The sequence below is a fragment of the Drosophila biarmipes genome, unplaced genomic scaffold, assembly GCF_025231255.1.
Source record: "Drosophila biarmipes strain raj3 unplaced genomic scaffold, RU_DBia_V1.1 ptg000008l, whole genome shotgun sequence".
Taxonomy (NCBI): Eukaryota; Metazoa; Arthropoda; class Insecta; order Diptera; family Drosophilidae; genus Drosophila; species Drosophila biarmipes.
In genome coordinates, this window is record NW_026114529.1 from 1,466,480 (window position 1) to 1,478,781 (window position 12,302).

The 12,302-nt window shown below is 35.7% G+C and overlaps 1 long non-coding RNA gene across 2 annotated transcripts; it reads right to left on the minus strand.

Moving 5' to 3' along the window:
* Nucleotides 1-1,850: 1,850 nt before the first annotated feature.
* On the minus strand, nt 1,851-12,302 carry LOC108024071 (uncharacterized). Of its 2 annotated transcripts, XR_007765093.1 has the most exons (5): nt 11,270-12,302; nt 9,342-11,215; nt 5,613-8,729; nt 2,355-2,744; nt 1,853-2,270 (listed from the first exon to the last, which is right to left on the minus strand). It is a non-coding gene; the product is annotated as an uncharacterized LOC108024071 (long non-coding RNA). The 2 variants fall into 2 exon arrangements; XR_001768129.3 differs by having other exon boundaries at nt 1,851-2,270; nt 9,342-12,302.

Here is a 12,302-nt window from a genome sequence, read left to right on the forward strand (position 1 = left end):
ACAAAACTCAGACAGTTCACAGGGATAGATTAAAAAAATGTTTATAGAATATATTTTGTAGGATGGCCATTCATAGGAGAAAAATAAATTACATCAAACTTTTATTTTCAAAAAAAATGTAATTTCTTAAATATAATAATGAATATAGTTATGCAATTACAAAAAAAAAATATATATATAATAATAAATAATAAAAAATAGTCGCCTAAATTTTTCAAGTTTTGATTTTACTAACTTTTTTACTATATTAACTACAAAAAATAATTATTAATATTTTCTATTTTTCTAATTTTTTCAAACATACATGTATATAGTAAAATTGTTTATTAATTTAATGAGTCGAACTAATGTCCCGTCAGTTGACTAAGGAAGAAGAATAAATTAACGAATATTTAGTTTCACGTCTTTATTCAAATGAACTCAGCTTAAGACTAATTTCTTGTGACAAAAATCTTTATTGTGCTGCCATAACACTTATTGATTGCAAGAATGGTTTATGTTATTGAAGGGCGTCGTCGCCTGCTCCGGATGTGGATTGTTTACATTGATTCAGCGTGGGATCGCCTACGCTGCATATTCTTATTTTTTTGTACATAACTAAATATGTGAATATGTCACTATATAAATTATACATACAACATAATAATTAACAAAATAACTCCATAGATTACGTTATTTTTCAAAGGGAGGGATATGTAGTATGCTCACATATCGGATACACACTGTACCACGTATATTACTATAACATTGTGGCTTTTGCGTACGTCCTAGTATTCCCAGCACTTCAAGTGCAGGGTAATTCGACCCAAACAACAATGTTATGAACATCCTAAATGCTGATCCGGCATGTCTGCATGCGCGGCGGAACATTTGGTTACCATGTGAACATAACACTCTCTCTCTCTTGCGCGGCCACTACTTGCCCCGCTTATATACACTGGTGCATAAGCATTGACCGCTGCTCAGCAGCGACACACAAATATTAATACACATATTTAGATATATAAGCTTTGACCGCGGCGCTGCTCGCGCAGCTATGTGTCTTTTAAGCCAAGCGAACTTATTCTTAAGTCAAGCGGCAACATTGATAAAATGAGCGTCGAACCGAATGCACATTTATCAGTGCATATTATAACCATATAAAAATCAATAAAATAAGTACTTAATGGAGAATTGATTGAACTTAGTACAAAGCAATCAAAATGCGCAAATATGTTTTATGAAATGTCTAACTTTAAGAAAAAACTCTTATTGGTGAGAATCAACTTGTAAAAAAAAAAGAGAAAAAAAAAAAAAAAAAAAGACATTATACAAGATGGTGCCATTCTTATAAATGGTAACAATATTGTTAATAACTCCCATTTAACTTCATATTTAATAAAATTTAATGATACAACCAAAATTAATAATACCTCATATACCGATTTGGAAAACAGAATTCTTGAATACATATCTACGAACCACTTTAAAAATTATGAAATATCCGATTTAATTTTATCGCATTTTTTTTTTTATCAAATCCCTTCATTAAAATTAATAATACTAAAATATCACTTACCTTTATATTATTAATTTGAATCATTATTTTTACTACTTATTATAATATACAAAAACGCTACATTATTTGTAACCAAAAAACAACTGCCAGAATCAAGAAAATCCATAAGATATATATATGGAAGCTATTTTCTACCCATATCCTGATTTCCAAAAATAATTCTGTATCATAATGGATTTACTTGCATCCAAGCATGTGGAGCAGGGTTAGCTCAATACCATAAAACCATCAACCATAAAAAATATTATAAGTCACAACAAGTCAAATAAGTAGACAAAAATAAGGTAAAATTGCCTAGGCAATCTCAAGCTTCGGTAGTTATCTTGCATGTAAATAATATTTTATGTTTTTTTTTTAAACATAGAAAAAAGATTACAGCAACATGAAATGTAAGAGGGTCTAGTGGAACCCTTGACTTGGGTCTGGCATGGAATTACAGATGCTGCAGTTGGTAAGCAGCTGCGCCACTGTCCGTAGTGATGTTAAGCTTCACGTTACAGCTTTTGCCGCAACCAGCCTCGCGGAGTCTTGGGAAAACCCACCGAACGAAGCCCATATCCGTTCTTGCTAAGCACATCCAAGCGTAGGACTTGATTCCCAGGTCCCGTGCAGCGCGTGCCCTTCACGTTACACAATCACAAACTTTATTTTATCACCGATATAACAATCCAACACCCACGAAACCAAAACCAAGGATCACAAGGAGCACATCCTAAAATATAAAAAAAAACCTAATTAACACATAGAAAAATATTACGTGAAATTAAAAAGCCAACAAGCATAGGAACATACCTACCTACTTTTTCATCACAAAATCGGGAACGAAGAAGGTAGGTCCGCATTAATTCACAAGCCTTGCCTACGCCTATCGATAGCCTGTATCGACATACATACCAAAATACATCAATGACATTTATATTAGCACAACGTAACCAAATGCTTTTGGCCAGAACCTGCTTTCTTTGCGAGGACAGGTACAGCAATGTTCACTCAGCATTCCCTCTTATTCAAGGGGTTTCGAGTGGTTTTCCTTCAGCAGTCTTCTGCGGATTAGCCCTGTTGTGTTATTCGGTGAATTCCGCCAATAATTTTTTTATCCTCCAATTGAAATTGCAATTCTAATAAATAATTAATTTTTGTAGATTCTCGGTTTTCCTCTCATTTGTCTCGGAAACCACGTAAAATGCTAGTGAATAAAGGTAAACTGATAACAAAAACTCCGTAAGGGTCTATGTATATATACATTTTTAGCTGACGGAGTAGATAAGACTCCTTGACATACAAATTGTGTAGAGCACCATCTAATATCACTTTGCTAATAAATATTTTATTGAAAATAATTACAATGAAAACTAAATTGCGTCAGTGTCTGTGTACGTGTATATGAGATTCGTTAAAATATAATTCTTTAAAACCATAAATTTACTTAAAACAATTTGTGTCGCATTTTTTGCAGCAGATTAAATACATTTCCTGCAAAGGAATTAACAACTGATAACAATTTTCTAAAAAATTAAACGACTGATTAGTCGACCTGAAATTAGGACGCCTTTATTTGTTGAGTTACTGTTTCAAAATGAGTTCTTTATTTATATTCAACTCTTACGTAGCTATCATGACAATCTTATTTTATTCTTATCTTATGAACCTTGCAGACATACTGCTTATCTTTGGCTTTCTCTGGTGCACATCTGCTATCGTTTGTGTATATAGGATATATGACCCATATCAGACCAACCCACGTTCTGGTTTCAATTTATGACTTTGTTGTAAAAACGAAGTTATCAATAAAACGTGTTCATGTTTGAACATTCTACCAAAGGTTAGCAAGACTAATTTGACTTATAAATATACAATTTCATGATATGCTGTATTTCGTTTATAAACAATTATCCATTTATATTTTAAAATTTTTCCGAATGGCCTCCAAGGGTTATGTCTTGCAGTTTCCTGCTTAAGTTACATTTATTTATTGCGTATATTTTCAGGATTACAGTAACTAAGATACTTATAATCAAAAAGGTATGACCAGATATATGTTCCACACTTATTTTTTTTAATCTTATATATATATATATAATCTTATATATATATATATAATCTTATATATATATATATATATATATGAATCAATGTAAACAATCCATATCCGGAGCAGGCGACGCCGCCCTTCAATAACATAAACCATTCTTGCAATCAATAAGTGTCGCACCCTGAGTGGCACTCTTACTCTCAAATTATTGTATACAATCAATATCCCAAACGGGCGACTTCGCTCCCAAACTTATGTACAAGCCATATCCCAATCGCTGCTAAACTTTTGTAAACAAAGGGCAGCACAATAAAGATTTTTGTCACAAGAAATTAGTCTTAAGCTGAGTTCATTTGAATAAAGACGTGAAACTAAATATTCGTTAATTTATTCTTCTTAGCGTTGTCCTTAGTCAACTGACGGGACATTAGTTCGAAAGTTCAATCGAAAATTACCGGGAAAATCCTAAAAACAGCCCTTTTCTATTTTCCATACTAACGTTTTCTGAATAAAATAAGAACTCAGTAACCAAGCCAATAAATTCCACAATTAAATTAAACAAGTAAGAACGCTATAGTCGTATGCCTCGACTATCAGCTACCCCTTACTCAGCTTGAGCAAAATCAAAATGGAGATATATAAGCAGCAAAGGAATATCGTAAAGCGCCCCCTAACAGCTATTTTGGTATATGTTCTGTGGACAGCAGACAGTTTTAAGCATTTTAGCCCTTTTGGGGCGTTAGAGTGGTCGTTTCAATCATTTTTTTAGATCAATCGAAATATTTTAATGAGACAAATACATTTAAGCAAACAACAATTTCTAGCATGACAAATGAGGTATTGATGAGACAAATACATTTCGGTTAAAAATTTGTTTCTATCATAAAAACTGTAGGCGCTACAAATTTTTGCGAATTTCGGACAGGGCACGCCGCTGAAACAATCTTGCGCTGCGTAGGAAGCCGAAGTCTTCATGCCTTTTCTAACTCTTATAGTTTCCGAGATCTCAGCGTTTATACGGACGGAAAGGCTGACTTGGCTAGATCGACTCGGCTAGTGATTCTGATAAAGAATATACGAGTATATACTTTATGAGGTCGAAAAGGCATCCTTTTACCTGTTACATACTTTCTGACGAATCTAGTATACCCTTTTACTCTATGAGTAACGGGTATAAAAATCAGAGTTCGGAACAAAAGAATACAAACGGTTTCTAAATAAACTTAGAGAAGCTTATTCAGAGTGTTTCCCCAGATATAGAGCAAAAGATCAATAACCATAATTGGCTGGGTGAAAGATCAATAAAGCAGCGAAAAATAAAGATGTCGAGGATCTCAATGCGACCATTCAGAATATTCTTCCAGGAGAGTTGGTTTCTTTCAAATCAGTCGACACCGTTATGAACCAGGTTGACGTAGTCTACTATCCCACGGATATATATTAAATGGAATTGCCTGGATTATCATCAAGCTGCGTAACATTAATTAACCTCGACTATGCAATAGAAAAAGACTGGCATCGAAACAACAATCATAAAAGGAAAATTCAAAGGAGAGAATGTCTTGATCCCGCGAATACCAATGATTCCAAAGGATTTACCATTCATTTTTAAACGCTTACAATTTCCAGTACGTCTGGGCTTTGCGATGACAATAAATAAATCGTAAGGTAGTTATAATATATATAATATATAAATTTCTTTCAATTGTGCTATTTTCTACTATGGTTTTTAGTATGGTTTTAAATGGACTATAAATGACATTTGGGACATCCGTGATATAACCTACATAAGCTGATGATAATGTGCTTGCCTCTCAAAATTTATATTATATTGCGGTACTAAAATCCTATCGTCAGTGCGAGCTGTGCATTCCGACCTTAGTGTTAAAATTTCTTCTTCTGTCAAATTGACTAACTCTATCTTTGTATTTGCCCCTAATTCAACCCAATATGAACTAGAATCTAAGATGCGCTTGTATACGCAATTATCTGGTCCACCTGTTTTTAGGGATCTTAACTTACATTCCTTGAAGGCCTTGATTAGAGAATGCCGTTTTAGCTATTGATTCTGGTTCCATTTGAATTTGATGGAATCCTTTAGCTAAGCTAGATTTCTGAATTTCATTTTTTCTGATGCATCGTTCTTTTTTGGAACTATCCAGATTGGTGAACAATAGAGAGATTTTGATTTACGAATTATTCCCTGTTCAATCATTTCATTTATTTGTTTATTGACTTGACATCAAAAGTTTGACGGTATTTATATGGCTTTCTATATACTGGATCTTCATGCCTGGTTTGAATTCAATGTTTAATAGTACTTGTAAAAGTCAAATTTTCACCTTCCTTGTACTGGATGTCATTAAATTCAAATGAAACCTTTTTTAAGCTTTTCTTTCTTTCTCATTCAAGTGTTCTAACCTGTATTCATTACATTCTTTTAATTCATTATTTATGGCAAAATTAAATGACTGGTAAATTGACAAAGGTGGATTAAGGCATTCTAATGCGGTCTTATCCTTTTCAATTTTCTTTTTAAACGATGGTGGATTAAGGCACTTTACTGCGGTCTTATCCTTTTCCATATCATCCATACTTTATATAAAGTAACGTGTCTCCTAACATCACTGTTTCCTCCTCATAATTTCCTTTTGCCTTACTTTCTTTTAAATAACCTCTGCCTATCAATATATCATAATTATCAGAAAATTTATGTAAATAAAATTTCTGTTTAGTAGGAAAGATTTTGCAAGGTTACACTTTTGTTCAATTCCATTGATCCATTTATTGTATGCACTTTTAGTTTTTCTTCCTGTTCTTTATTTTCTGCGAAATTCTTTGTCATTAAATTGATAGATGACCCTGTATCCGTCATAGCTCTAAGCAGTTTTTCGTATGGGCTTTCTGTATCCGAGGCAGTTTGCTGACAATTGACGTCCATCCTATTCTGTGCACTGGCAGTTTCCCTTTGTCCCTTTGTTAACAGGTGCATTATGAGAATTATTTGAAGTAGATGCCTGTAAATTTAAAGGATTGATCTAGGTTTCTCTTAAACTCGTGATAATTACCTTGGTTCCTAGTGGGAATTTGATTTTTATTTTGTGAATTTTGAGGGTTTGGTGAATTATTTGAATTATTATTATCTCTTGAATTGTTATTGTTATACTTTGGATAAATTAGAGAATTAAACTTTTGGTAATAATAGTTTTGGTGTTAATGGTGGTCCCGAATACCTTCGATTATCATGACGTCTGGGTTTATAGTTATCGAATGGGTTTATAGTTATCCCAATGGCCAAGAATCATTGCTGCTTTTTTTAAGTTAGCAAGAGTTATAATATCTTTTATGGATAAACAATTATACAATCTGTCAGGAAGTTTTCTCTCGATACAATCCCTAATACTTTTATTTAATGAGCTTGTATAAAGTTATCTTTCTGTTGGGTCTGACTCTAATTCTAATTTATTATGTACTTTTGAAGATCTAAGCTTAAGTTTATTTACGAACTTACTGATGCTTCCTTGGTATGGGGTGTCCCGGATGTGCTGGATGATGTCTTCGTGAGGCCTGTGGTCTTTAAAGACCATGATTAGAGTTGCTTTTGTAGTTAACCAAGCGTTAGATTTTCCTTCTTCGATGACTGCTTGCGCTGAGTCGACAATGGTCTTTTCGATGGCTCCATATATGATGTGAGTTTGTCTGTCATCTTGAGTAGGGTATAGTTGTAGAAGGTACTCAACCCTGGCAATGTACCGACTTAGCTCCGCTGGGTTTCCATCAAAATATGGCAATTCTTTGATTTGCCCGATCATTTGATTCAAGTGAATATCTGATAGCCGTGGTAGGACTTGCCATATTAGTTGTCTTTGCTTTTTGTTAGTTTTCAATATTTGCACGTATTGTCCGATTTGGATTTATTGGTTTAGTTTATATATAATAGTCTATATATAATAGTCTATATATAATATATTATATTGTTTTATTCTTAATATAGGCACTTTTAATTTAATTTATTTAAGTTCTACGTGCGAAAGATTTGCACTTAGATACTTTTGTGGATCTCTTTTTTGTCTTTATTTGTTCACGGATTTTACGCTGATCATGATAAACCAGTCTATAGTATTATCCTTCTTTTGATCAGTACCGGTGAATTGTTAAAGGACTTTTGAGATCCTACCGTCTGCGCCAATTAAATTCTTGAACCATAAGTTTAAGGTAAAAAAAACTTTATTTAATTTTATTCTTAAGCTGCTTACAATAATTTTTAAAATGGAACTGAACTCGCTCTCTAACTCCTACTTCATTTACGATCATACCTCGGTTTGAGCTTTAGAGCTTTTTGTGTGTTACATTGACATCAGACTCCAGACTTGAGTCCCGAAATCTTAGTATCCTGAATTGTGGGAACGTGCCGATAGTCATAACAACGGCTTGTTCTAATCGTTTAGTCTATAAGCTGAGGTTTTTGTTTCATGATAATTTTCCTCTGAATTGCTTATAGTTTGGTCATTTTTCACTGGCTTGTTGGCAATTAAATTTGGATTCTTATTTATAAGAGGTTGACTCGATTCTTATTTCTTAAAGAGTGTCTCAAGGGTGACTGCATAATGTGAGTATGTATGTGTGGGTGTGTGCACATGTACTATGTTTCTATGTTTACTTTTATTCTTTTCTAAACATTGTTACAAAGTGCAATTGTTTTATGACTTAGATCATATCGAGGTCATTCGCCTTGCTTATATATTTTTTCATTGAACACCTTTTGTGTATTTTATAGATTTTAAACACTAAATTGGCGGTCTTAAGAATAGTAAATATTATCATTAGCGTTGTTATAATTTTCATGTCCTGACTTTCTACTCCTTATTTATTTAATACATTTAATGTGTTCAGTGGAATTCACTATTTCCGTGTCTATCAAACCCATTTTAGGAGTTGGTATTCCTAATTTATATGTATCTTGGTTAATCAAATATTTTAAATTTTTTATTGAATTCGTAAGTTTTTAAGTCATACTCTAATCGGGAGACTTTAATGTCGCTCAACTTTACATAATATGCATAGCGGTGCAATGGAAAATGCGCTCTTGGAAGCGCTGTCGGTCCTCATGTCCTTGTTCTGGCTGAGGGAACGGGTTGACTTCATGGGCCAAAAGTAAAAAAACAAAAGTCTGAAATAGCTGATTTTTTTCCTAATAATATTTCTTAACAGAGCAATAAAGCGAACGGTAATTTAATTTTTGGTCTCTCTAATTTGTACGCGCTACGAACAGAAAGACATTTGCGAAAAAAACACGAGCACGTTTCAGCCAAAGAAGCTTAAATATTACCTGCCACAAAAAAATTAATTTCACCCATTAAACCAAAAGTAAAAAAACAAAAGTCTGAAATAGCTCATATTTTTCATAATAATATTTCTTAACAGAGCAATAAAACGAACGGTAATTTAATTTTTGGTCTCTCTAATTTGTGCGCGCTACGAACAGCGAGAGATTGCGAAAAAAAGACGAGCACGTTACAGCGAAAAAAACATAAATATTAGCTGCCACAAAAAAATTAATTTCTAACTACTATAAAACTGAACTGAACTGAACTTTTATGTCATTATGAATTGTGTTATTGTTTTAAAATTAGTGTTTTATCAGTGGCGTTTCGAGTGGTGTATTTTTATATACTTGTATACATAGATTTCAGATAAAGAAAAATTTGTGAACCCCGTCTTACCCTTTCAATGAAACTAATTTACCATTACCATTTTCTTTCGCGGAAGACACTTTTAAGTGACTTCTAGAAGATGAAAATTATCGTGCTGAATGGCTTGTTCTCGACCAATACAAGGTATCCAAGGCTGTAAACAGTTGGCTTTGCATGTTTGGCATCGTAGCGTTTCTTTGCAGCTCGGTGATCGTTGACAGTAGTCGCAGCATCTGCTCGAAGCTGTTCCAATTCCACGTCTGTTAGCATCTTTTGGTCCTGGCTTTGGATGATGTTGGTTATTTCGTTCTTCAGGATATCTCTGGGTTCATACCCGTACAGGAGCTGAAATGGGTATTATTCAGTTGTACTATTTACCATGGTATTGATGCTCCACTTAATTGATCGTATGTTGTCATCCCAACGCTTATCGATGTCATTTGAAGGCAACAACATTGATTCGGTTTGTTTGCTCTGCGTGACCATTGGCTCTGGGTGTTCTTACGGCATTTAAGATGTGTTTCACATTATTTGATTTGCAGTACTTCTCGAAGTGTTTGGATGTAAAAGCTTGTCCACGATCGGTGACAAAGTGGTCTGGCATTCCCAGGTTGCTGGTAACTTCTTGCAGGACATCCAGGACATGTTTGGTTGCTGTACTTTTCACCGCTCGAACGATGGTGAACTTGGTAAATGCATCGACTATCACGAGAATATGTTCGATTCTCTTGGAACTTTCCGGAAACGGCTCCAGGTGGTTTATATGTATCGTGGAAAATGGAATCGGCTTGATGTCATCGTGGTATTGACCTTTTTGACGTCCACCTGGTGTTTTATAAAACGCACAGCCCACACATGACTTTATGTAGCTTTTGAAAAAGTTTCGCATTCGAGGAAACCAAAAAAGATTTAGAATTCGTGCCATTGTTTTATCAAATGTCCGGCCTTATCGTGACATTCATGCAGATTGTGAAAGCTCAACTGCTTCGTCACAACCCATAACAAATTGTTCTTATGCTTTCGAAACAAGCAATCAGCGATCATACTCGTCAGTTTCGGCTTTCTTTTTCAACTTCATCTCAGAGACAATTTTCTGAATCTTCTCGTCATGCAGCTGTCTTTAATGTCTTTGCTATCTTTAGACATGCGGTATCCATCTCTCGAGCGTCCTCGAATGCAGCTCGACTGAGTGCGTCTACGTGGTTCATCTGTGTTCCTGATGGATGAACGGTGTCTATGGCGATCCGGGGTATCAGTTCTTTCTTCTCCATCGATGTCTTCAAGGCATTACAGTCGGTGATAACTTTTATCTTCTTGCCATAAATGTAATATTTGAAACGCTCCAAGGACTCCACGACGGCTAGAGCCTCAAGTTCGTGGCTGTGTTAGTTTTTCTCCGGTTTGGAAGTAGCTCAGCTATAATAAGCGATGTTGTAGCAAAACTCCTGCTAAACCAACGGCACTGGCATACATATGTAATTCATGCTCTTCGTCTAAGCGATAACTGGTGGCAACTGGATTTGAGATTAGGAATTTCTTCAACTCGTCGAAGGCTTCTTGTGGTGTTTTCCATGTAAACGGATGATACTTGTGCAATAAGACTCTTAATGGCACTGAAATTATGGCATAACTGGGAACAAACTTGCGGAAATAACCAGTGAGACCCAAAAACTTTCTCACGTCGGTTACATTGGTTACTTCAAGGATCCTCTCAAGCTTCTCGTACATCTCGACAAATGTTTGGCTGCCAATAAGGATGTCGTCTATGTATTGAATCATGTCGCCTTTCTGTACTCTCTATTGTAACTCTGCCATAAGTCGATTGAAAACCGCAGGTGCGTTCTTTAATCGGAACGGAAGTCGCTTGAACTGGTACAATCCATCTGTGGTGATGAATGCTGTAAATTTTCGGCTCTCTGGTGCTATCTCTATCTAATAGTATCCACTGTTGAGGTCCAGGAATGAGAAGTACTTAAATCTTTTCACCTTTTTCAGACGCTCTTCGATGTTCGGCACTGGGAAATTCTCCATCTTGATTAGCTTGTTCAGGCGGCGGTAATCGACACATATTCGATCGCTACCATTTGGCTTCTTGATGAGCACCACCGGGCTGGCGTATTCTGACGTTGACAACGTGATGATATCCTGCTTTAGCAGCTTTCAATTTCCTTCTTTGGCTCGGAAACTCGGTATGGGGCTTGTGCTACTACCTGACTGCTTTCGACTGTGAAGTATGCTTGTCTTACCTATGCCTTCCAATCCTGTCGAGAAAACCGCGCCGAACTTCTCCAGTAAGCTGCGCATTTACTCACTTTCGTTGTCGTTCTGAAAATTGTCCAGAAGCTTTTCGATCTTGGTATCACTTACAGGGGTTGTCGGCTAATGGACTGCTCGTTTGACTATTGAATCGTCTGCTACATACACCTTCGCTGTGATCGTCTTTCCATCGATTCCCATATCCACAGTCATCGCTTCAGTGAGGATACGCGAACCTCCGCAAATGCCTCTAATCTTCATAGAGCACTTGTAACGGTTGCCGTTAATTTGCTCGGAAACTGTTTGTCGGATAAGACTGGCTTGACTACCTGTCTCGATGAAAGCGCTGTATTCGTGCGAGTGTACGCAGATTTTCCTGGTGAAAAGATTGTCCTGATTTGCGGCTCCTAAACGCATGACATTCTGGGCTTGCAACTTCCATTTGGCTCGTGGAACTTGTTGCATTTGGTACAGCGTAACTTTTTCTTCTCCTTTGGACACGAACTAGCAAAGTGTCCCACTTCTCCGCAATTGTAACACTTCAAGAAATCTTTTGACCTTGGCGGCTTAACATCGGTTTCCTGCTTCTGCTCGAAGTTGCTGGCTGAATATTCTTTCTTACTCGTGCTCGATCGACCTCTGTTGAGGCCGGGGCCCCTTCTTATCGACCACTTTTTTAGTTCTGGAAAAGCCTTACCATGGCTTTCGGACTTTCTGAATGTGCTTTAAATGGATCACAATAGTCTAACAAAATAAAAAAATT